Below are 27074 nucleotides of genomic sequence, written 5' to 3' on the forward strand. Positions count from 1 at the left end.
GAGGAGTGTGCATGAGCATTTGGTTCTGCTCTCTACCAAATATCCTCATTATTGAAGTCTCCTATAGACTAGGAGCAGTGAGTTCCAGGATTCAAACTTTGGACAATGTTGATTTGAATGGCTCCCTGCGTCGAAATGTGAATCCCCAACTGTGGAAGGATGTGGGAATGATAATGAAGATACGTAGAAGGAGGGCTAGTGAGATTGAGGATATGGTTGGTGTGGGAATAGGACTACCAATTTACTAGTGCAGTAAATAGAACTATGCTTCTATGCAGAAGAACTATGAACAGCAAATGGAGTACTGTATACTGCATAGAAACATAGAAACATAGAAGTCTGACGGCAGAAAAAGACCTCATGGTCCATCTAGTCTGCCCTTATACTATTTTTTGTATTTTATCTTAGGATGGATTTATGTTTATCCCAGTAACTGAATTTAAACATGCCTGGGATAAACATATATCCATCCTAAGATAAAATACAGAAAATAGTATAAGGGCAGATTAGATGGACCATGAGGTCTTTTTCTGCCGTCAGACTTCTATGTTTCTATGCAGTATACTCCATTTGCTGTTTTATAATGTTCTTGTACTTCTCTTCGTTTATGTAATCATATTTGTATGCCAACCAAATAAATTGTATGAAAAGAAGGACTAGGGGTGGCATGATAGCAGTGATCCAATATCTAAGGCAGGGATCCCCAAACTTGGCAACTTTAAGACTTATGGATTTCAACTCCCAGAATTGAGAGAATTCTCCAGTTATCCTAGGTGGAGAATTCTGAGAGTTGAAATCCACAAGTCTTAAAGTTACCAAGCTTGAAGAGCAATGATCCAAAGGGTTGCCACAAAAAAGAAGGAGTCAACTTATTCTCCAAAGTGCTAGAAGGCAGGACATAAAGCAGTGGATGGAAACTAATCAAGGAGAGAAGCAACCTAGAATTAAGGAGAAATTTCCTGACAATTAGAACAATTAATCAGTGGAACACCTCCATAAATTGTGAATGCTCCAACACTGGAAATTTTTAAGAACAGATTGGACCACCATTTTTCTGAAGTGGTGTAAGGTTTCCTGTCTGAGCAGGGTGTTGGACTAGAAGATCTCCAAAGTCCCTTCAAATTCTGTTGTTCTGAATATTTATAATCAAGGATTGAGGCCTAATGAGAAACATAACGAGGGCAAGTTTGGTCTGAAGGTTAAGGCACCAGGCCAGAAAACAGAAAACCCTGAGTTCTGCTCTTGCTTTAGCCATGAAAGTGGGCTGGATGACTTTGAGACAGTCACTCTTTCTCAGCCCAATCCACCTTACAGAGTTGCTGTTATGGTAAAAATAGAAGGAGGAAGGTATTGGATATGCTTGCTGCTTTGAGTTATTTGTAAAAATAAGAAATGTGGGAATAAATAAACATGAAATAAATAATCACTCCTTTGTTAGATCTGTTTCCATCTGCAGAAATATTTAGGCAGAAAGTATGCAAGGATTGTTTGTGCATAGTATGTGTTTGTAAACAAATCCCCTTTTAGTACAAAAAAAACCCCTAAAGAGAAATGTAAAAATTAATATGAACTTTGTTATTTTAATTGTATTCAACTTTCCCACAAGTTATTGTTTGCATGCTGTTAATTTATTTTGAGAAGCACCATTAAAAAAGAATTTAATACAATTCTGATAAAATCTCTTAATATTATAGACAAAGGCCTTTTTCAAAGTGTAAAAAGTGCAAATGAATATGCATTTAGTTCAAAGGGATAATTTATTGCTGTATCCAATAGCAAGAGAGAAGATCAGCTAGAAGTTGCATTCACAGGGAAGGGTTTGTGGAATGCACTGTTGTTTTCTGAGCAAATAGAGAGAGAATGCTGGCATGGGCAGGGTTGTGCTGACCTTACCTAATGGTCTATCCACCGACTGACATGTTCCAAAGGTTAAACTAACTAGGGTGGAAATGTAATCGGTAGCACGCTGGTGAGTTTCCAAACCACCCTGAAGAACACAGAAGCCAACAATGATAGGTTTTGAGGTGGGGGTGAAGAAGGCGGAGGTGTATACATGAAATTCAATATCTGGGTCTTTCTATCTTTCTATTTGCCCCAACACTCTGCTTCAGTATGGAAATTGTTATTTTACAAAAGTATGTATGTATGCATGTATAACATATTTTTGCTGATAATGAAAATAATACTCTGTGTGTGTGTGTGTGTGTCATATGTTTTGCTGAATTTTTTAAAATTCAAGGAGACTAGGATAGCGCTATTTCGGCCTTGTTCTGGCCTTATCAGCTAGCCATACCCTTACTGGGATTTGATCCTGGGCCTTCTGCCTTGTAAGGCAGAGAAATAGATAGATAGATAGATAGATAGATAGATAGATAGATAGATAGATAGACAGACAGACAGACAGACAGACAGACAGACAGACAGACAGACAGACAGACAGACAGACAGACAGACAGACAGACAGACATATAGATATAGATATAGATATACTGTATAGTGCTCAAAAAATAATAAAGGAACACTCAAATAACACATCCTAGATCTGAATGAATGAAATATTCTTATTGGATACTTTGTTCTGTACTAAGTTGAATGTGCACAATAGCATGTGAAATTGATTGTCAATCAGTGTTGCTTCCTAAGTGGACAGTTTGATTTCATAGAAGTTTGATTTACTTGGAGTTATATTGTCTTGTTTAAGTGTTCCCTTTATTTTTTTGAGCAGTGTATAATGTAGATTGTTGTGTGTTCGTGTTTTTCCCCGTGTAATATTTTGAGTGTCTTTGCGATGTTTTGGAGAAATCACATTCTCCATCTTCAGGCTGAAGTTTGTTTGTTTGTTTATTTATTTATTTATTTATTTATTCATTCATTCATTCATTCATTTATTAGATTTGTATGCCGCCCCTCTCCGTAGACTCGGAGCAGCTAATAACAATAATAAAACAACATATAACAAATCTAATATTTAAAATAACTAAAAACCCTTGTTAAAAATCAAACATACACACAAATATACCATGCATAAATTGTATGGGCCTGGGGGGAAGGAATATCTCAATTCCCCCCTGCCTGACGACAGAGGTGGGTTATTGGCTTTGTACCATACTCAGAGCAAAATATATTACATGGGAAAAAACCCGAACTCACAACAATCTACATACATATACCCATGAAAAACTACAAAACACACACACACACACACACACGTTGTTATACATATGTACAGTATATATGTGTACTGACTCAGCCTTCTATCCTTCCCAGGTGGATAAAATGAGGACCTGGATTGTGGGGGCAATATGCTGGCTCTGTTAAAAAGTGCTGTTGCTAACATGTTGTAAGCCATCCTGAGTCTAAGGAGAAGGGCAGCATAAAAATTGAATGAATGAATGAATGAATGAATGAATGAATGAATGAATGAATGAATGAATATGTTTTTCTATGGCAAGGCTGAAAGGCAAAAGGGAAGCAATATGCGCCTTGCCATATTTGGTTATACCAGATGGCTCCACAGAAAAACATTTATTCTTTCCCATGGCTCAGTTGATAAGGGAGGAGAATTTGTGGCTTAGAATGTAAAAGCACTGCCTAAACAAGCAAGCAGCCCAAGTCTTCAGAGAAGGGCGGCATACAAATCTAATAAATAAATAAGTTCAAATCCTAGAAGGGTATGGCTAGCTGATGAGAGCTAAATAGCTTGAAATAGACTTATACTAGTCTCCCTTTAGTTCTTTATCAGTCCTTTGTAAGTTTGAATATATATATCACATGCTCTCCATTTGCAACCTTTGCTGCTTTCTTCAAAAAAGTAAAGGCAAAGGGAAGCTAACAGGAGATTGCAAATCACAACGATGTAACATTGCATTTAATAACTTCACTTAATAGTGAAGCAACCAAAAGTGGCAGAACTTGCCATCCGTATAGACTTTTTTGTGGTCTAAGTGGCATAGCCACATGACTTTGTTTTTAACTTAGATAAATGGATATGATTGGAAGTGTAAATGTTTGAACTGTGTGGGATGAATGAAATGTATAGGATGAATGGAAGGGCCAGCTTACCTGGTGACCTGAGGGCAGGAGGAGTGGGGGAGCCCATCTCTGGGGTGGTAGAGGGTCGAAATATTCCGGTCTTGCTGGGGAGAGGCAGATATGGTGGGAGACATGGGGTAGGCCACTCTCGGGGAAGAAGGGATCGCTGCTTGAAAGTGGTTCCTTGTTCTGGCCCTGTGGACTCGACTCGGAGTATTGGTGACAAGCAAAATCCGGACCCTGGGCTCAGATTGTTGTTGCTTAATGCCAGTTCTGCTATAAATAAAGCTCCCCTCATCCAGGATTTACTCCTGGAGGAGGAGGCAGACCTGGCATGTGTGATTGAGACGTGGCTGGGCCCAGAGGGAAGAGTTCCTCTCTCGAAAATGTGCCCATCCAGGTTTCAGGGGTGGCACCAGCCGCGACCCCAGGGAAGGGGGGGGAGGAGTGGCAATTATAGCCAAAAAGACCTCCAAGCTGAGTAAGGTCACTGCTCCTGAGATTGCAGGTTGTGAGTCCCTTCTTATGAGGCTGGACCTAGGGATACATGTGGTCTTGTTGCTCAGATCATTTTCTACTGTGGCTTGATTTTAAGGCTCCAATCCTTCCCCGCAGGGAGGCAGAACCGATTAGGAGGTTCCGCCCCAGATGCCTGATGGATCCAGAAGGTTTTCCAAGGACACTTGGGGTTTTGCTGGATTCACTTGTACACAGTTCGGCAGAGTCTCTTGCTGCAGCCTGTAATATGGCTGCGACGGAGTCTTTAGACCAAATTGCACCTTTGCGACCTCTCTCTGGCAACAGACCCTGGAGATCTCCTTGGTTTACCGAGGAGCTCTGGGGAATGAAATTCTAGCAGAGAAGTCTGGAGAAGCATTGGAGAAAGACCAGATCCGAATCTGACCAAATACTTGAAAAAGCTCATATTAAGATTTACAAAGTGGCGATCAGGTTGACAAGGCATGCTTACAATGTCAGCCTGATTGCGTCTGTGGAATTCCGCCTGGCTGCCCTGTTTAGGGTGACTTGCTCCCTTCCTAACCAGTGGGGAGTTGGGGAGCCCTTGCAGGGTAGTGCCAAGGCCTTTAATAAGTTTTCGCAGATAAATTCGCTCAGATCCAGACTGATCTTGACTCCAATAGTACAGAGTCGACTGACAACCAGTCAGTCGAGGTGACAGGGGCCCGACTTGATCCACCTGTTTAGAGCAAGTTTGACCTGGTGACACCTAATGAAGTGGACAAGGCCATTGGAGCTGTGAGTTCCGCCACCTGTTTGTTGGACCCATGCCCCTGGCTGGTTTCAGCCAGCAGGGAGGTGACACGGAGCTGGGTCCAGGAGATTACCAACACTTCTTTGAGGGAGGGGTCCTTTCCGGCTCCATACAAGGAGGCACTGGTGCACCCCCTCCTCAAGAAGCCTTCCCTGGACCCATACATATTTAACAACTATCATCCTGTCTCCAACCTTCCCTTCATGAGACATGGGGTAGGCAAAGTTGGTTCTTCTATGACTTGTGGACTTCAACTCCCAGAATTCCCAAGCAAATCATGATAGCTCAGGAATTATGGGAGTTGAAGTCTTCATGTTATTTTTATTTAAAAAAAAATATCTTTATTGAGTATTTACACATAAAAACCAAAAACGGTAACATAACAAAAAGAATGAGGAAAAAGAAACACACATAGAACATACAAAAACATACAGAAATGCAATATGTATATTACTTTTGTATCAGATCATAAATCAACATAAACGCCAGCTGTCCTGAAGGTTCTTGTTCCTTACAGCCACTTTATATTATTCTATTTTGTTTTCAAACTTTGTTATAACATATATTTCATAATTTACATAGTTTACATTTGACTGTGTTACTCTTTCTGGGTTGTATTGTTTCTAATAGCTGTGAATCGGTGTCTCAGTACATCAATATATCAATAAATTGGTTTAGCAACAGTTTGTCTACATTTTTGTATAATCATAGTTAAAGGATTTATAAGATTCCTATTTAATTTCATTCATTTTCTTTTGAAGCGTGTGTAGTCTTAAAGTTTCAAATATTTTTTTTGTTTGTTTAGCCAGTCATACCACCTGTCCCAAGTGTTGTAAAATTCTGTGTTATCTTTTTCCTGGAGCTCTAGTGTTAACTTATTCATCTCTGCTACTTCATGAATTTTGATTATTAAGTTTAATGTCGAGGGGAGAGTTTCTAACTTCCAGCTTTGAGATACAGTGTTCCCTCAATTTTCGTGGGGGTTGCGTTCCAAGACCGCCTGCGAAAGTTGAATTTCCGCGAAGTAGCGGTGCAGAAGTAAAAACACCATCTTTGGCTATGGACAGCCAAAAACTACCCCCACGCACCCTTTTTCAAGGCAGCACAAGGAGCCAGGCTTGAAGTTGGGGGCGGGGAGCGACGAAAGTGTGGAGGCCGGCAAAGATTGTTTTGAATGTCAGCCGCCCCCGCCCCCCCAGGGCCTCCGGCCCCCTCGCCGCTACCCCCCACCCACCCGATCCGCCCCTTTCACCGGCTTTCTTGGGACACGGGTCCTCCTGCAGCAGCGCTGGCGGCTATGGCTTCTCATCCTCCTCATTCGGCCACTAGCCGCTCTGAGCGCTTTGAGAATGCCCGCCCCACCCCTCTCACAGTCCCTTAGCTGAGAGCGCTTTCGTCCCAGCTATCAGCGAGGGGGCTGCAGGAGAGGCGGGGCAGGCGTTCTCACAGAGAGGGAGAGAGAGAGGGAGAAAGAGAGAGTGAGAGAGAGATCAAGAGGGGGGAGAGTGGAAGGTAGAGAGAGAGAGAGAAATGATAGAAAAAAGGGGAGAAAAAAAGAGAAATGAGAAAATGATTGAAGCAGAGAATGACAGGAAAGAAAGAAAAAGAGAGAGAGAAGTGACTCTTGGTGATGACGTATGACATCATCAGGTGGGAAAAACCGTGGTATAGAAAAAAACTGTGGAGTATTTTTTAATTAATATTCTTTGAAAAACCATGGTATAGCTGTTTCACGAAGTTTGAACCTGCGAAAATTGAGGGATCACTGTATAGCAATCTTGCTGCAGTTATCAATTGTAGTGTCAGATATGTGTCTTCTTTTGTTGTTTTGTGCCTGATTATTCCTAATAGGAAAAGTTCAGGTCTTAATGGGATTTTTCGGTCATAATCTGTTCTAATCTGTTTCTAATATTTTTCCAAAGTTTCTTCACCATTGAGCACATCCACCACATGTGGTAATAATTTTATTTTTAATGGAGCAGTTGGAAACTAAGTTAATGGCCTTTTAGGCTTCCTCTGCATGAGTAGGCATTCATTTTTTGAATAGTAAGAATTATATGTCACAGGGCGGGGGTGGGGAATCAGAATTTCAGAGATACTTAGGTGGGAGATGGCCAAAAAAAGGTTGGGAACCAGAGATGGGATTCAGCAGGTTTGACCAGTTCTGGAGAACCGGTAGTGGAAATTTTGAGTAGTTTGGAGAACTGGTAAATGCCACCTCTGACTGGCCCCACTCCCATCTATTCTCTGCCTCCTGAGTCCCAGCTGAGGATTTTGCAGTAACCTACCCCTGGAGTGGGGTGGGAATGGAGATTTTGCAGTAGCCTTTTCCTGCCATGCCCCTCAAGCCTTGCCCACAGAACCGGTAGTGAACTTTTTTGAACCTCACCACTGTTGGGAATCACTTACAACTGATGGGTAGACACAAGATTGGTTTGCAAGAACAGAAAGGAAGGAGAGATATAGTGAATAGTGTTGCAAGCAACATAGGTTTTCCTTTCCTTTAAAAAAAATATTTGCATGTTACTTTTTAGTGATTTTCTGTGATCTGCATATAAGTTATTTCAAAGAGGAACTGGGTGATGAATGTTATGCTTAATGTTTTTAAAATGATGTTGCAGTTACAAGATATATGTTACTCATATAGAAGCATCTATTATATTTTATTTTCAGAGGTTTGTATAGACTTCAAGTATCTTGGACAGAGGTGGGTTGTTTCCGGTTTGGACCGGTTCCATGAACCGGTAGCGTCTGCAGTGGGAGACTCTGCCACCTGCCCGGGACACTTCTGCTCATGCGCAAACGCACACGCACAAACTGGTAGAAAAGGGTTTTAGAACCCACTACTGATATTAGATTATATATGAACAAGCTCTTAGGACTCTCAAAGATGCTTACGTATACTGCTAAAAAAAAATAAAGGGAACACTCAAATAACACATCCTAGATCTGAATGAAATATTCTCACTGAATACTTTGTTTTGTACAAAGTTGAATGTGCACAACAGCATGTGAAATTGATTGTCAAGCAGTGTTGCTTCCCCAAGTGGACAGTGATTTCACAGAAGTTTGGTTTATTTGGAGTTATATTGTGTTGTTTAAGTGTTCCATTTTTTTTTTTTGAGCAGTGTATTTTGTTACTGAGCATTCACTAACCTAGTTTAAATTTGTGGCTAACATTTTTTAAAGGAGATGCTTAAGGTCTACTTAGAGCGATTTCTCTTGTAAAGGTAAAAAAGGTAAAAAAGTGGGCATTTCATGGCATACTTATAGGAATTGATGGTTGAGAAGCAGGAATGAAGCACAAGAAAGCGGCTGCAGCAATTGTTTCTAAAGGTAGTGATCTTTCATAAATCAAACTCAAGGCATCTGGAATAGCACTTGAGTGCATCCATTTGCTCAGTCTTTCTTCCAGGGAAAGGCCTTCTTGCAATTCTTGAGTGCTATCTTCCTTCTGAGTACTGACTGCTTTACTGGGTCAGCAACTAGGGTCAGGGCTTGCTGTCCAAGTTAAGAGAAACAGTAAATAATGGCTGAATCTAAAAAATAAAACAACGGGTTGTGGAGTCAGACAAAAAAGGCAAGAACAAAAGCAGTGTGGAACTCATCTACAGCTTTTGACTTCTTCCTTTCCAGGAACTGACAAGGGCATTATAAACATGGAAAGGCTCTTCTCTAGGGATGTTAAACAGATGCATGTATATGTGTATGTACTGTATGTGTATACAGTGTTCCCTCGATTTCCGCGGGGGATGCGTTCCGAGACCACCAGCGAAAGTCGAATTTCCGCGAAGTAGAGATGCGGAAGTAAATACACCATTTTTGGCTATGGACCGCATCACAAGCTATCCCTTAACACTTTAAACTCCTAAATTACCATTTCCCATTCCCTTAACAACCATTTACTCACCATTATTACTGGTACTCACCATTGAATAGTGATCCTGATATTTATAAACATAATTATTTATTAACAATAATTATTTTTTTTGTTATTTATTTGCAAAAATTATTAGTTTGGTGATGACGTATGATGTCATCGGATGGAAAAAACTGGTATAGGAAAAAAACCCGCGAAGTATTTTTTAATTAATACTTTTTGAAAAAACGTGGTATAGGCTATCCACTAAGTTTGAACCCGCGAAAATCGAGGGGACACTGTATATGTATATACATATATATACGGGCGACGAGGAGGAGCATGCGCCTCCCATACACCCGGCGTGAGGCTGCCTCCCATACACTGCACCAGAGAGAGAAACCCAGGGGAAATGGCAGAAAACTAGCTGGGCCTTCGTGCTGCTCTCAAATTTCCTGGGAATTTTTTCCGGGCTCGGGTTCTTAAGTAGAAAGTGGTTCTTAAATAGAGGCAAAAAAATCTTGAACACCCGGTTCTTATCTAGAAAAGTTTTTAAGTAGAGGCATTTTTAAGTAGAGGTACCACTGTGTGTGTGTATGTGTGTGTAACATATTTTTGCTGATAATGAATAGATCTACTATAGATCTATTTCGGGCTTATTTGCCTTCATCAAGTAGCTACACCCTTACTGGGATTTGAACCTGGGGCTCTGCCTTGTAAGGCAGTGGCCTTAGCCTCTAGGCTCATCTCCTGTATCAGCTTGTACCAGGGAAGAGTTATGTGTGATTTTTTGTGGAGTCACCCTGGTATATTGAAGGAGCATCACAGATTCCTTTCTGCCTCTTGGCCCTGTATACTGTATATATGGTTGATTTTCTGTCGAAATAGATCTATTTAGGCTCCCTTCATTTTCATTTATCAGCAAAAATATGTAACTATATATACACACAAACACACACACACACACATATGTAAACAAGCACACATACGCACGCACACTTATTTATTTATTTATATAAGATAATAGATAAAAGTATGAACATGATTTTGAATACATGAAAAGGCTACAAATAAAAAAGAACATTAGGACAGGGACAGTAGGCACATCGGTGCACTTTTGCACGCTCCTTACAGACATCTTAGGAATGGGGTAAGATCAGTAGTTTTAGGTTAAATTTTTTGGAGTTAGGGGAAGGAACCACAGAGTCAGGTAGTGCATTCCAGGTATTGACCATTCTGTTGCTGAAGTCATATTTTCTGCAATCAAATTTAGAGCGGTTTACCTTAAGTTTGTTGTTTGCTTGTGTATTGTCGTGGTTGAAGCTGAAGTGGTCATTGACAGGTAGGACATTGTAGCAGATAATTTTATGGATATATGCTTAGGTAGAATCGAAGATAACAAAGTTCTAAATTGTCTAAGCCCAAAATTTCAAGTCTGGTAGTATAAGGTGTTTTATTGTGGGTAGATGAATGGAGGACTCTTCTCGTGAAATATCTCTGTACTATCTCAATTGTATTGATGTCTGATATGTAGTACGGGTTACAGACAGATGAGCTGTATTTAAGAATTGGTCTAGTAAATGTTTTGTATGCTCTAGTAGTGAAATATGATAGTAGTCTACAAATATTTGAGAGGCTGCCACAGGAAGGAGGGGAACACATTATTTTCCAAAGCATCAGAGAGCCAGACAAGGAGCAACAGTTGGAAGCTGTCCAAGGAGAGATTCAACCTGGAAATAAGGAGGAACATTCTGACTGTGAGAGTGATCAACCAGTGGAACGGCTTGCCCGCAGAGGTGGTGAACGCTCCAACACTAGTGACCTTCAAGAAAAGACTGGACTGCTATTGGACTAGTGTGATGTAGGGTCTCCTGCACAATCGGGGGTTGGACTAGATGACCTGCAAGAGCCCTTCCAACTCTAATAATAAATACTGTACATAAATAATTAATTAAAAATAATATGTTTTTACAGTGTAAAAGTCTTTACATTTGTTGTTTACAAAATTATAGAAACCACAGTTGGATTTTGTGCTCAGAAGGTTTTCCTCTTGTGTGATGTGATAATTGGTCACAACTGTACCTGGCCTTGTTTGTTTGCCCACTCTTAATTTTAGAGCTCATAAATGTATTTTGAGCTGCATGCTCTAGAGATAATTAGCTTAAGAGAGATTTATGGAACCTCTTTCCCCGGTTGTTTTGCAAAATGTTTTAATATAATCTTAATTCTTCATCTTTTTTCATAATTTCACCCAGCAGCTTCAAACAAGCTTTTCTGTTAGAAATGTTAAAAGATGTGACTTGGAACAAACCTCTGTACCATAGAGATAGTAGCACAGAAGACAATTGATTTATGGGTATCTTTTATCAATGGTGAGAAAACTATAGCTTTCAGATCTCTTACAGATTGGCTAATTTGGCTAAGGCTTCTAAAGTTTGTAGTTTTGCCCTTCTGGAGAAGTACAGATTGCCTATTTCTAATATACTTGGCTACAGAAGATGTGCTGCATTTAGTATTATTTGTTATATTATAAAATTCATTATTTGATACTTAATCATGGACTGTTGGCTTAGGAAGATAAAGACTATCACTTATGAGGAGAGTTATATTGAACCAAACTCATGTCTAAGTAGCTTGTGTTAGTTGTTTTCAATTTTATAACATGTTGACTGTAAATTCTAGGATTTATATTCTTAGCAATAACAGAAAAAAGATAAGAAAAGATACCTCATATCTAATATATTTATATTATTCACATAGCTAATGGTAAGAGATTGAATCAGCAATTATTGGAAAAGTATCAAAATGCTCCTTGTCAATATTATAAACATATACATTATATGTGTTCCTCCCACCTTGAAAATAATGAAAATTAAGTATCAGTACATCACTGTTAATGAAAATTGCAAAAGCAAAAATCAAAACCTATAACATTTGCAAGTACCTTAACATGTTCCAAACCTTATCCACTAGCAAATAAATCAGTATAATCAATGATAATATAGAATGCAAGGTCTCTGGCACTGTTTAATTAAATCAAATCCAAAAAAGATATATTGGGTTAAGCACTTTCTGATAACATTGCATTATCTAGTGAGCATTTTCATTATAAACCAAGTCTGTATAGTAGAACATTAAATATGTTAAATATGTTTAGGATTGTGGTATAAATAAGAACTTGCAACATGATTACATATGCTTAATGTTACAGTAGTTTGCAAACCTTTTGGTCAATGGCCAACTTTATTTACATAACCATAACCAATATAATTGTAGTGTATACTGCCAGTTGAACATGGTTACAACCAGGTCCAGTGTTTGAGGGGAGACTAGTCAAATGCTATTGGTTAAAGCATCTGACAGCTCTCTATACCAGGGCTAGTTGTCAGATTGCAAGTTGCTGGTTGTACAGAGAGTTGCCAATAAAACAGTGTTCATAAAGTCTGTCTCCTGAGTCGTGATTCCCATGACGAAGTGGCGATGAAGGTTTTGGGATCTGGAGAACAATGATGATCGAACCTTTGGCATCGCAACCAGACAGGTAGCATTCAGAAGACACCGCAGAATATGTGCCAAGCATGTCTTCCATCCGCCAGTGCCATTCAACCTGTTGAAAGAAAACTGGGAGACATGCAGCTGCAAGAGCAGTCATGGGCTTCCCAAGGTATGCCCATGTTACACCAACACTCCGCAGTCTGCATTGGTTGCCGATCAATTTCCGGTCACAATTCAAAGTGTTGGTTATGACCTATAAAGCCCTTCATGGCATCGGACCAGAATATCTCCGAGACCGCCTTCTGCTGCACGAATCCCAGCGACCGATTAGGTCCCACAGAGTGGGCCTTCTCCGGGTCCCGTCAACTAAACAATGTCGGTTGGCGGGACCCAGGGGAAGAGCCTTCTCTGTGGCGGCCCCGACTCTCTGGAACCAACTCCCCACAGAGATTAGAACTGCCCCCACCCTCCTTGCTTTTCGTAAACTCCTCAAAATCCACCTTTGCCGTCAGGCATGGGAGAACTGAGATATCTGCCCCGGGCCTATACAATTTATGTATGGTATGTTTGTACATATGTCTGCTTAATAACGGGTTTTTTAAAATATTTTAAATTGTAAATTATTAGATTTGTTATGAACTGTTTTACTCTGTTGGGAGCCGCCCCGAGTCTATGGAGAGGGGCGGCATACAAATCTAATAAATAAATAAATAAATAAAATAAATATGATGTGGTTTGACTAATTCTTAGAAGCTAATGATCTGTTGGGTCTGGTAGACAATTAAAAAAATGTACTTTTTCTCAGTCACCATGGCCACGATATGTTTGACACAGTGGAAGCACTGTCAGACCCAACCCCGGTACAGTCGGTACTGGGGCAGGCCTGCAAGTGACCCTCAAAACCCACTACACTCCCACTCCGTCAAAAGTCATCCAGTGCTATGAATTTCACCAATAGATGCAGCGTGAGGGGGCACCACTGCAATGATTCACTTAACAACTCTGGAAATAAAAGTTTAAAATGGAGCAAAATTTCTTTTAGCACATAATTGATTGACAAACCAAATAGTAGGAAAGCAACCTATTCACCATTAAACAACCTAAGTAGGTACAAAGGGAAGGGATTAGCACAAAGCTTCCTCCCCCCATTTAACTCTTTCACTCTCATACTTAATATTAGTTTTCAATAAATGTTTGTGTTTGCAGTTTTCTGTTATAACATTGATTAAAAATGAATTAAAAAGTATTGATAGTTTGCCCTAAGTTATAAAATGAATTATTTGCTTATATTGCTTAAATAAATTGTTAATTTTTTTTTAAAGTCTTTATTTGATGTGGCCTGGAGAATAATTTTGAAGAAGGCTGAATTTTTATTTCACCTTCATTACTTATTGAGTCTAAATGTTTTGTCAGTTAAACATTAGAAGGGCCAAAGGGCACCATTGTTGGGCTCGGCTTAGCAAGTCCTTGGACCTTAATCTGGTCCTGATTTAGGAGTTGGAAAGTCCTAGATAAAAATGCATTGAGGAGAAGTCCTAAGCAGGAAATATTTGATAAACTTACACCCCAAGGTAGTTGACAAATACACAGAGATTCCCCATCCAGTTGTGTGAATTTTAAAGAAGCTCTGGTAGAAAGAAGAGATTTGAATAAGATGAACCTGAGTTCCTCAAATTCTGTTTTGTACATGAGCTATGCAATTTGGGCATGAAGGAAAACTAGAAATAAATGTTTGATTTTAGTTTGTGTAGGCAAAATTTGAATAAGGCAGCTCCTAATTCGAATTTTGTCTCATTCATTCATTCATTCATTCATTCATTCATTCATTCATTCATTCATTCATTCATTAGATTTGTATGCCGCCCCTCTCCGAAGACTCGGGGCGGCTCACAACAATAATAATAACAACAATGTTACAATGTAAACAAATCTAATATTAAAAAACATCCAAAAACCCCATCATTTAAAAACAATACCATACATAAAAATATAAAAGCCTGGGGGAGATGTATCATTGCTTTTCTAAATTTGAAAACATAAGGAAGTTAAGAAATGTGTAAAAGGTTTAGCATTTATTTAAATGAAATAAATGCTGTGCTGTTTTTCACTATCAATTGTATAATTTGAGGATATAACATCTCAGTCAAATATCATTAATAGCTAAAAAGTTTTATTTATAAATAAATGCATTGAAATCAGTAGCAGAGTGAGAATTAGTGATAACTGTATTTGATGGCTACTATACTTTATCACTGGACCTAGATTTTGATGTAACCACAGAAGTTATGTACAGTAAGTGCTATACTTAAAAAGTCTCAAACATATAATTGCAGAATGTGTCCAATACTGGGGGTACAATTCATAAGTGAAATTAGAATGCCTCACAATGATTTAAGAAAGTCCTTTTGCCCAATGAAATGTCCATTCATATTATACTGTAGAAATCATAAAATATATTTTGTATATTGGCTAGTATATTGTTAATTTAAATTAAGTTGAATTAAAATGTGCTGCTTGGTGATGTGATGGGATTAAAAAAGGAACTTTCTGTCTTCCTCATGTAACCTTGCCTGTTCATAGATCAATGGATTTCAATAGTATAGGAGCACTACTATTAATCTTTTGATCATTCCCATCAGCCATCTCCTCCCATAAATGATTTGTATGACTAAAGTTTTGCTTGTAGCCTTACAATTTATATTGACTGGTTCCTAATACAGTTGGATTGCTTTTTTGTAGCCAGACTATCATTAAGTATTGTACCTTACGATTCCTGACAATCTTATCTTTTTTTAAATGTACACTGAGAGCATATGCACCAAGAGAAATTCCTTGTGTGTCCAATCACACTGGGCTTATAACATTCTATTCTATTCTATATCTCTTAATTGTAGATTACATGTTAAAGGCATGAATTGTGTAAGGATTGAGTCTGGAAAAACAAATGGTCCCCCCCCCCCCCCAAACGTGCAGACTTTACTGCTATAAGTAGAGGCCAAAAGAAAGATAAATGACACTCACCCTGTCTTTATTTTTGCAGTGTTTTAAATCCTGGGGTTTAGCTGAAGGGACTTAAAGAGTTTTTGAAGTGCAAATAGGCTGGTGAAGGGTGAACCCTTTCAGAGTTTCATTTGATGGATTTTTGTCAAGAAAGAGGAGATATTTTGGCACTAGCTGTGATCTGGAAAGCTACAGGGATTTTTTTGTTTTGTTTTTGATCAATCATGCATTAAGAACTGGCCGTGGGGGATGTACCTTTTCCCTTCCATTCATATTGATCTTATTGTGCTTAAAAGTAGCTAATTTTTTACGATCTTTGAGGGGGAAGGAAATCTATCCATTAAGACATGGGTTAGTAGAGTTGTCATTTCAAGGTCATGTTCTTATCCTGGCAACTACTTAGCCAATAGATTCCTGTAGCAGGAGGAAATATGTTTTCTAGATATTATGAATCAGAAAACATGCTTCCTATTTGGATGTGTATAAAATCTAATATTGTTATCAGAACTTTATTTATTTATTTATTTATCTATCTATCTATCTATCTATCTATCTATCTATCTATCTATCTATCTATCTATCTATCTATCTATTTATTTATTTGTCAAACAATTATAGGGTGATAATTTGTACATATAAAACATTAGATAAGTAATGATAAAAAGTAGACAATAGGACAGGGACGGTAGGCACAATGGTGCTCTTATGCACGTCCCTTATAGACCTCTTAGAAAGGAGGAGAGGTCAATTGTAGATAGTCTAAGGTTAAAGGTTTTGGGGTTAGGAGTAGAAACCACAGAATCAGGTAGTGCATTCCAGGCGTTGATTACTCTGTTGCTGAAGTCATATTTTTTGCAGTCAAGTTTGGAGCAGTTGACATTTAGTGTAAATCAATTTCGCACTCGTGTGTTGTTGTGGTTGAAGGTGAAGTAGTCGTTAACAGGTAGGACATTTTGGTATATGATTTTATGATCTATAATTAAGTCGGAACAGAGACGACAGAGTTGTAAGTTGTCTAAACCAAGAATTTCAAGTCTGGTGGAGTAAGGTATTTTGTTGTGAGAAGAGGAATGAAGGACTCTTCTTGTGAAATATTTCTGGACTCTGTCAATTGTGTTGATGTCAGATATGCAATGTGGGTTCCATACAGGCGAGCTGTATTCTATGATTGGTCTGACAAATGTTTTGTAAGCTCTTGTTAGCAGTTCAAAATTACCAGAGAAGAGTTATATGCTAAATAAGCAAAATGAAATATTGTGCTACCTGAAAATTTGAATTAAGAAATGGTAGCCTCTCAAGAAACCCGTCCATAATATTACAAAAAAGTTCTGAAAACTCATGATGTTCCTAAACTTTATCTCAATACTAATTTGTGCAAGCAGGATTTGGCCATCATTCTGCACTGAAGAATAATGCGTTTCTAGACCATCAGAAAATCCAGGAGTCTGGAATAGAAAGAAAGTCTAAAAACATCTCAAGGAATCAGTGAGAAATCACCTCTTTAGTATTACCAAAAAACCCTGCATGATTGTATCCATGAATCCCCAGGAGTCAAGTTGACTCAGACCATATGTGCATTTTTCAGATTTGGCAGGATATTCCTTGATACTAAAATTAATAGTGCAGACTTTTATTGTATCCTGTTGTTGACAATAAAGGTGACACTGCATAAATCAACTAAATTCAGATAAAGCTAAATAATTTCAATATTTTAAAACATCACTCATTCAGGGTACATCCCATGTGAATTTTGAAGAAGCTTATTTTCAATGTATGGTACAATGTTCCCTCGATTTTCATGGGGGATACGTTCCGAGACCGCCCGCAAAAGTCTAATTTCCGCAAAGTAGAGATGCGGAAGTAAATACACTATTTTTGGCTATGAACAGTATCACACGCCTTCCCTTAACACTTTAAACCCCTAAATTACAATTTCCCATTCCATTAGCAACCATTTAGATTATTACTCACCAAGTTTATTTATTAAAGTTTATTAAAAAAATATTTATTAAACACAGACGAAAGTTTGGCGATGACATATGATGTCATCGGGAGAGAAAAACCATGGTACTGTATATATATTTTAATCCTTCAAAGAAATGTGCTACCTCACATGTTATTCTGAAGGATTATTTGCATGCCTAGTTTTTGGAGGAGGATAATTAACAGTGAAAAATTATCTTTTGAAGGATAAACTCCTTTGCCAGGTTTTGAAAGTTACTACAGCATATAATTATATTAATTATGCAGTGCATAATTTATATAATATAAATATAGTGACTTTAATGCTAATATATTGCTAATATCAGTATACTGTATATACTATTATTAATTTAATTTTCTTTGATTTTCTTCTGTACTTAGTGTTGTGTTTTCTTTTTAAAAGTGGAAAATTAGTAAAAATATTTAAAAGAAAGTTACTACATTTATTTATTTGTGTTTTTATGTTTAAATGTACTGGTTGTCCAACTCCAGTGGACTCTAGGTCATTGCTAAATTAAAACAATAGCAGCAGAAAAGACGAAAACAGCTGAAAATAGTAAATCTCAATAATCCTTTTCTTGAATGTCTAGACAAAGAAATGTTAGTTAGGCTTCTCATGACTTGTTATCATTGTGGAATGAAAAAATAATTTCCTGATAATTTAGAAACCGGAAGCACGAACAATTATCATCTTATTAGCTTAAACACCCTTTTCCACCAGGAAGCTCAGGTTTTCGGGTAGTAATGTGCTTAATGTTTATTTATTTATTTATTTTTTAGATTTGTATGCCGCCCCTCTCCATAGACTCTATGCTTTATGCTCACCCAAAACAAATCCTTGCTTTTTTCATAAGGAGCTTTTGAAGCAGCTTTTCTACCTAGGCAAAATTTTGTAATCTGTAACTCAACACAGCATCCTTTCCTTACTCTTGTCTTTACCTTTTCTTCTGAAACCATACATTGTGTAATAACTGTTGGTGCTTACTTTACAAGTAAATGTTATTAGAGTAGAGAAGATGTCAATTCTCTCATTGGTTCCTTTTAATGTCTAGGAAGATTCTCAATCATCCAGGTCATGATTGTCCCAAAGGTGCTTTTTTTCCCTTCAAAAACATTTTGTGTTTCATCCAAGAACTAAAGAAGCTTTTTGTATGAGAAGTGAAAGGTTTTCAAAAGAAATAAAAGTAAGAAAGCCCAGTTGATTTTTGTGATTCCTTTTAATATGTAATGAATTTTATGCTTTAAAGTTTCTACGAAATCAGCTGAATTATTATATGAATTACTATTGTCCTGTTGGAATTTCCACTTTCACAGTTGAAAGGCATGAACGAATCATTTTGCCTCTGTTTTAGGAATTTCTGTTTAAACTTTAGATTTAGAATCAACTGTTTGCTTTTTAAGCACAATTTATATAATAAATTTATAATACATTTATCTGGATTAAACCATTGGTTCTTGCTTAGGTCCATTGCTTGCAGTTCTCATCATTGTTTTCTTTTCAAGCATTTGCTTCACTTCTTCAATTTGCAAGAGGTCTGCAATGTATTTATTGACTGATGTGTAGGGACATACTCTCAAGGCTGTTGTTGTATTTCTCCCTTGACTTCCTAGAAGTGATGTTATCTTTTGTTCGCTGAGCGGTATGGTTATTTCTAAGAGCATCTGTCACTGGAAGTATTCTAAGATGAATGAGTCTCAAGTGAACTGCTGGTTGGACCAAATGGTGAAAATAAGAGAAAGACAAGGAGGCTGGAGGCTTTCACAAGAGAGAAACAACAGTGTTAGAAGGAAAATTGATTGTTTTTAGTAATAACGGGCTTTAACTTGTTTTTCTTAATATTAGATTTGTATTGTATTGTTATTGCTGTTGTGAGCCGCCCCAAGTCCTTGGAGAGGGGTGGCATACAAATCAAATCAATCAATCAATCAATCAATCAATCAATCAATAAAATTAATAATAATAATAATAATAATAATTATTATTATTATTATTTAGATTTGTATGCCACCCCTCTCCAAGGACTCGGGGCCGCTCACAACACCAATAACAATGCAATACTACTACTACTATTATTATTATTATTATTATTATTATTATTATTATTATTATTATTACGAGATGAGTCACAGGTTATCGTAGTTGAATCCTAACAATCATGGACAGAGATGACTTTTGAAATCATGGCAATCTCCTCCATTTTGTTATCCTTTGAACAATATATGAGGAAAAAGAACTATATGAAGTTTTAGTAGATGCTTGGAACAAACTTCCAGCAGACGTAATTGGCAAATCCACAGTAACTGAATTTAAATATGCCTGGGATAAACATATATCCATCCTAAGATAAAATACAGGATATACCGGTAGTATAAGGGCAGACTAGATGGACCTTGAGGTCTTTTTCTGCCGTCAATCTTCTATGTTTCTATGTTTTCTGTTAGTGTAGGAAAAAATACTTAGTAATGTAGATAAAGCATGTTTTTCAACGTGAGTAAATTATATTCACAAATCTTTCCTTTTGTGGTTCATTTTGAATGGTTATACGTATATGTATTTCTTCTGAAAAATATTGTTTTGTTGAATGCTGCTTTAATTTCATTTGAAATTTTGTCGGATTACTCTATTAGATCTTATTATTTCTTCATTAAGAAATCAAAGGATTTAAATTTAAGCATAGCACCTTTATTGCACTTCAGAAAGTAGCTATGTGGTTTTTCAGTTCATTTGACGCATGTAGCTGAATGGAAACACAAAGCTATTTTTACTTTAATTTTTAAAAGATTGACCTTTGCTGCTAAGGACAAAATGGCAGAACGTGCCTTTTTCTTGCAAGAGGCTTCCCTGATTGTGCCTTGCCATTAGAACCAGTGGCTTGAAAATGATTCCCTCCGTTTGCTCGCTTGCTGTGTTCAGCCATGAGGCAGGAATCAAGAGTGGAAAAGGCAAAGAAATTAAGATGATTAGAAGCTTTAAAGCTTTGTGAATGGTAGAGTAGCTCCCTCCTCAATGAATGTAAATAATAGATGAAAGACTGAGAATGACAACAAAGGCTCAGGGTGCTTAAGAGAATTATATGCAGCCTGAATGGAGGTCTGTGGCTCAGGGCCAAAGGTCTTAGCTTTGAGTGTAATTAGAAGACAATACAAAGATGTCATTACTAGCAGGTGAAATGTTCAGCACGTGGCCTCAAAAATAGCAGATTTAGCCTTTATGACTGTTGAAATTGGATTATGGACTTTAATTATTATTTTTTTTAAAAATCTTTGCAAGGTCTCTCCTTCAGTTTCTTCAGAAACAATAGAGCTTGACTTTGATCATCATCACTGTTGAGTCTTGTAAAACTTAGAGTTGAAGAAACAAATCAGAAAGTGTTGATTTCCTAAGGATCTCCTGCAGTATACTGTTAGACACACACAAACAGACACACTCACTCACACTCAAAAATTTGGATTAGCAGAACTGCCATTCAAGGTCATGTTTCAGTGCTGGCAACTCCTTCCAAAAACAAAAACTTTCTATAGAAGGAAATATTTATGGACACCTTGAACTTTCAGTTCCCCAAATCAGAATAGGTTTGCAGATAAAAACAGGGGCATTTAATGAACCACATGACAACCAATTATATGTAGCCTTGTTAAAACTTGGCTCTCCTCCACGTTTGATAAACTTCCCTGTTGCTGAGACTGGCAAAAAATGGTTTCCTTCTGTGGTTAAACCATTTACACAAGTTTTTTTTAAGGTAACCTCAGATTACAATGTAATTTATTTTCCCATTCTCCTCTGATTGCCCATATTATTTATTATTATTATTTATTGGATTTGTATGCCGCCCCTCTCCGTAGACTCAGGGCGGCTAACAACAATAACAATATGCCAGGGATTTAGCCAAACATCTTTTTAATCCAGCTGTTTTAGAATTCCATCAATAGAATGTGAATATATTTCTGTTTCTATTTCTATTTTTACACACAACACATACATCCCTGAAATAATACTTTCATTTTGATTTTAATTTATCCAGTGCATCTTGATGGATAATTAATGTTGATTTAATTAATCCCATGACTATTGCATATTTAAAATATTCACACATTTCAACTTTTTCCCCTCCACATATTAATAAGGTGCATTGGTACCATAGACTATTAGAATGATCAGTGCTTTTATTTAGAATCAAATATCTTATTAATTAATAGCATGTCTTGAAAAATATTTCAGAGAATACATACTGAATTTTGCAATCTACATATTACCATCATCTTCATTGGAGCCAATTATTGTTCAATATTTCCCTGTGTAAAGGATTTTTTTATTATCTTCTATCAAATTTGTGTCGTGACCATCTCACCAAAAAGTGACTTTGAGTGGTACTGATAAAAACCACAGCTGATAAAAACACAACTATTGAAAATATAAACGTAAGAAACAAATAGTATACAAAACAAGTCTGTCAGTGTATGTGTGTGTAATGCTCTCACTGTTTCCAATATGTTGAGAGAAAAATTGCAGATTTTTCTTTGTTGTAGTACTTGTAGTTGTTTGATGAAATTAAAATGTTGGTCAGTAAAATTTAGTTAGGTTTTATGATCAGGTATTTTGACAAAATATGTATTAGATATATTTAGCAGTAATCCATGGGGATTACTTCAAAGCTCAAAGCAATAATAAATAGTTAAGAACAAAACAGTAAAGCCATTTTGATGTAGCGATTAGGCTATTGGCCTAGCAAATGAGACTGTAAGTTCTAGTCCAGTGATAACAAACCTTTTTCCCCCTCGGGTGCCAAAAGAGCATACACGCGTGCTATCATGTATGCGTGAGTGCCTACACTCATAATTCAACGCCTGGGGAGGGCAAAAACAGCCTCCCCCACCCCACCTGAGGTCCTCTGGAGGCTGGAAACGGCCTGTTTCCCAACTTCTGGTGGGCCCAGTAGGCTCCTGTTTCACCCTACCCAGGCTCCAAAGGCTTCCCTGGAGCCAGAGAAAGGTAAAAATGTCGTCCCCCCATTCCCCGGGATGCTCTCTGGAAGCCAAAAACGCCATCCCAGAGCCTCTGTGCCAGCCAAAAATCAGCTGGCCAGCACACACATACACATTGGAGTTGAGATTGGCAAAGGCTCGCGTGCCAGCAGATATGGCTCCGCGTGCCACCACCCATGCCAAAGGTTCACCATCACTGTTCTAGTCCCATTCCATCTTGGGCATGAAAACCCTTTAAATCCCATCTCTCTCTGCCAAACTATCTCTCAGGTTTGTTATTGTTCGGGAAATAAGAAGAAGAAAAGAGTATTTTGCATGTTTTACCCTTTTGAATAATAAATGCAAGATAATAAATAAATAAATAAATAAATAAATAAATACTGTTAAGAAGCTCTGTCTTTTTTGTATAGTCTTAAAATATTTGCTGTCATATTGAGATTTAAATCCGTCATCTACAATCTTAAACTATTTTATTTTTTCACAGGCATCTAAAATTTCCAACAGCCTGAATCAAGTGGCAGCAGAATAACTTTGAACAATCATCCATCATGAATGTATTTAACGAAGGTTGAAAAGCATAAAAGAAGGTACTATTGTTTCCAGATTTGTAATGCATTTATCATTAGTAACATTTTCAGTAACTGCAAGAGTACAAAAATAGTTTGTGTCAATTTGATATAATTATGCTTTTTGTATGATGATATTATGATTAAATGGTTAATGTCAATCTTTTAATTGTGTACAGTACTACCCTGCAGCCTTTATTTTATATGCTCTACTATATAATCATCAAAACTTTGAGGATTACCACTTAAGGCTTGGTCTGTGTTCACCACAGAATGCAGGGACATCTATAGGGTTCCAAAACTAAATCTAAAAATTTCCAATTTAAATTACTTTTCAGTTGCTAAAATGTGGAATCATCAAATCTTGAAAGATTTTGGCAAAGCATATTGACAATATCATGACATTTTTGCCAATGAAAAAAATAGAAAGTTCTATGTGTTTCAAAGAAAACACTTGTAATACCTTTACTGATAGCCTGTTGTTGCTAGAATATATGTTGTGTACCATTGTCATAAAATACACAGGTCTTGAAAATTGTGTTAATGCGTGCTTCTATAAAATCATGCAACATACAGTATTTCAATTACTGAAAATTGTGAAAAAATATGTACTATTAAACTATTTAAAAAGTTCTACAAATTGTACTCGACTTACGATCACAATTGAACCCAAAGGTTCTGTTGCTAAGTGAAACATTTGTTAAGTGTGTTTTGCCCATGCTACGACCTTTCTTGACACAGCTATTAAGTGAATCACAGCAGTTGTTAAATTAGTACAATGCAACTGTTAGGTGAATCTGGCTTTCTCGTTGACTTTGCTTGTCAGAAGCGCATAAAAGGTGGTCACATGACCCCGAGACATTGCAAATGTCAGAAACATGAATCAGGTGCTGGCCAATACGCTTGATTTTGATCATGTGACCGTGAGGATAGTGTAATGGTTGTTAAGTGTAAAAAATGGTCACATATATTCTTTTTTTATAGTTATTATAAATTTGAGCGGACAATAAATGAACTGTTGTAAGTCGAGGACTATCTGTACCTAAAATGTTTTAATGTAATGGCATTACACCATTAATAAAAGGTTAGGGGTCCTACACATGTCCACAAGTAAGTTCCACAATGAGAGCTGGCATGATTAATACACTACCTAAATAAACAAAGCATTCTGAGTTCCTATCGCCAACTAAAACCCAAAATACAGTGGTACCTCGTGATCCGAACCCCTCGTCATACGAACTTTCTGAGATACGGAAGTTCGGCAAAAGTTCGGGTTCGGCATTCGGGTTTAGGAGGATGCTGAGAAGCCCCGCCACCTGGCTGTCAGCTTTGCAAAAGAGCCGCGGAGCTGTCGGCCAGTTGGGAGGCTCAAACGGAGGTGGGGAATCCCAATAGGGAATTCCATAGGCGGAGCTTTGACGTCACGGAGACGTCCTTCCTCGTCGGCCGAAACGTGGACTCCAGGAAGCTCCTTCAAAAGAAAAGCAGGCATCAGTGGCAGGGATGAGTCTTCCAGTCAGGAGTACTACGGTATATTAGTCTTGTGTACCTTAAACTTAATCTTATTTGCCCATATTTAGCATACATTACAGCAATAAGCCACAAATTTTGAAATTAAGAGTCAGGATAATTTAACACTGAATCGGAGTGAATACTTTTTTAGTCTATTGAAGTGTACTTTCAATAACAAAGGATACACTATTGTTCCTTAGAGAGAGAGGGAGAGATCCATGACTTTGAAACTTAGACACATTTTATGGGATGGTTTTGAAGTGAAACGAAGAAGCTAAAATAAATGAGATGATGCCACAAACATGTCTTTTGAGGTTTTCTCCAACTGAACTAATTTTGTAAATTGAAATAGGTTTTATTTAAATCAAACACTTGATGCACATGAGAGATTTTTGAATTTTTCTGTGAAAATATAATCTATAGAAACAAAAAGGGGAAATGTGGAATGGGTATTTCAACAAGAGAGGTCAAGTAACTTATATGTTCTTGCTGTGGATGAATTGGACTGGCTTGATTTACTTTATTTATAACATTGGACTCCTATTGTTCCTTGTTGTTCTTAAAAAAAACCCAACCCTCTCCTATTTCGCACAGGCTGAAGATCTGTTTCTGTTTTATGACCTGCTGTATCCTTAAGGCCAGAAGGCCCCATAGAGCATTCAGACCCAATAAAAAAAGAGGGTCATTGCCATCATCCAGGGCCTAATTGTTGCTTTCTGATTGCCACATGAACACCAAGGCAGCTGTGGGAACATCTGGGTCCTAGGAGTGGGGGAGGGCGCTGCTGGCATTTTGTTTCACCAGGTGCTCAGAGGAAGCGGGCGGTCCTCTTTCTTGATATAGGAGTTAAGTTCTGTGGCCCCTGAAGTGATGTTGCAACAATTGCAGAGGTCATAAGACAGCTGAGTGGGGGTCAGACACCGTGGGGTGTATTTTGTTACTTAAGGGATATCCTAAAACCTTTAAAGGGTTTTCTTGAAATCTCTGTTGTGGGAAGGTTTTTATGAGTCTGATGCAAAAAGTGCTGATTTAGCTGCTTTTGTCGAAGTGAAAGGAGAACCCTGACCAAATGTTTGCAGTTTTGCTAGTACATTCAGCAAAAGACAAGGAGACCAAATTACAGAATGGAAGCCAGTCGCTTTCCAGACTTAGTCTTAGTCTTTTAAATTGTATTTCTCTCACTCTCATAAAATTTCTTATTGTATTTTAAATTGTAATTCTCTCACTCTCAAGTCCTCGGAGAGGGGTGACATATAAATCCAATCAATCAATCAATCAATCAATCAATCAATACATTTGAGCTCTCTTCAGTTCAGATTAAGCATTTTAAAGTCATTTGTTACTAGGGGAAAAATGGAGCAGAACTTGCTTGCTTTTTTTTTTTGTTTAGATGAAATGAGAGTGAATAATCAAAAGCATTTTAGCTTAAGTGAGCTGTTTTTAAGTAGATGCTGAAAGGAAGGGGCTCAGTTTATTAAAGATAACAGTTTAGAAAGCAAGTTTGCAGTCTTTAGTCCCCAATGGTTTTATTTAAGCTGGAACTCGGAGACATGTTTTCAGGTTAAAAAATACAAGGAAGAATAATAAACCTTTGGTGCTTTCCCAAAAACATGGAAATGTGCAAACCAATATAGGAATGGCTATTTTGTCTGACGCAAAATACTGATTATTTTTTAATGCTGTCTTCCTGTCTCACATTCAAACAAATGAAGAATACTGTATATTATTAGGTACCAACTTTTTCTTTATTTTCTTAAAATAATAAGGTTCCAAATGATCCGTGGGTTCTTGTTATAGCATATATAATCTTGGCGTATTAGTCAGGCAGTGAGAGGAGTGAGAAAACACATTCCTTTTTATGTGTGACAAAGGACATGGAAGAGGCACATATGCATAAATGTAATGCATTTTATTGTAGTTATTAAATATGACACCAATTTTCACTGGAAACTGAATTGGAAAACAGTAGCACTCAGGAAAGAAGACAATTGTAAAATTTTAAAATGGAATTTCTAATACTCTATTGAGATTAAGAAATCTTTTGTTATTGTTGCATTCGCTGGCTGGGGAATTCTGGGAGTTGAAGTCCAAATATCTTCAAGTTGCCAAGGTTGGGAAACACTGTGCTAGATTTATCTTCAAAAATATTCCAGTGCATGCAGTCAAAGCAAGTCTGTAGCTTTAACTTTGCCTCTTCAGTCTAAGTCCTCACTGATTTAATTGTTGGTTTTGTGGCTTTAAATCTTTGTTTGTAAGCAGGTACAAGGTGAACCATGCAATGATCAGAGTGGCCCACAACTGCTTGTGGTAAGGACCGATAAGCTTCTTTTACTGTTGCATAGCAGTGGTTTAAAGTATTCTTGCCTCTGGG

The 27074-nt window shown here is 37.5% G+C and overlaps 1 protein-coding gene across 9 annotated transcripts in view; it reads left to right on the forward strand.

Annotated features, from left to right (window-relative positions):
• GREB1L (GREB1 like retinoic acid receptor coactivator) overlaps positions 1-27074 on the forward strand; it is a 211239-nt gene that overhangs the window by 72312 nt on the left and 111853 nt on the right. For 5 of the 9 annotated variants that reach the window (XM_070747606.1, XM_070747609.1, XM_070747614.1 and 2 more), the window contains exons 3-4: positions 23110-23212; positions 26963-27010. The gene's annotated coding sequence lies outside the window, so the exon portion shown is untranslated. Of the gene's footprint in view, positions 1-23109; positions 23213-26962; positions 27011-27074 lie in introns of those variants that run through there. The other 4 variants (XM_070747610.1, XM_070747613.1, XM_070747615.1 and 1 more) reach the window with 2 other exon arrangements.

The sequence above is a fragment of the Erythrolamprus reginae genome, chromosome 3 (genome assembly GCF_031021105.1).
Source record: "Erythrolamprus reginae isolate rEryReg1 chromosome 3, rEryReg1.hap1, whole genome shotgun sequence".
In the NCBI taxonomy this organism is placed as follows: Eukaryota; Metazoa; Chordata; class Lepidosauria; order Squamata; family Dipsadidae; genus Erythrolamprus; species Erythrolamprus reginae.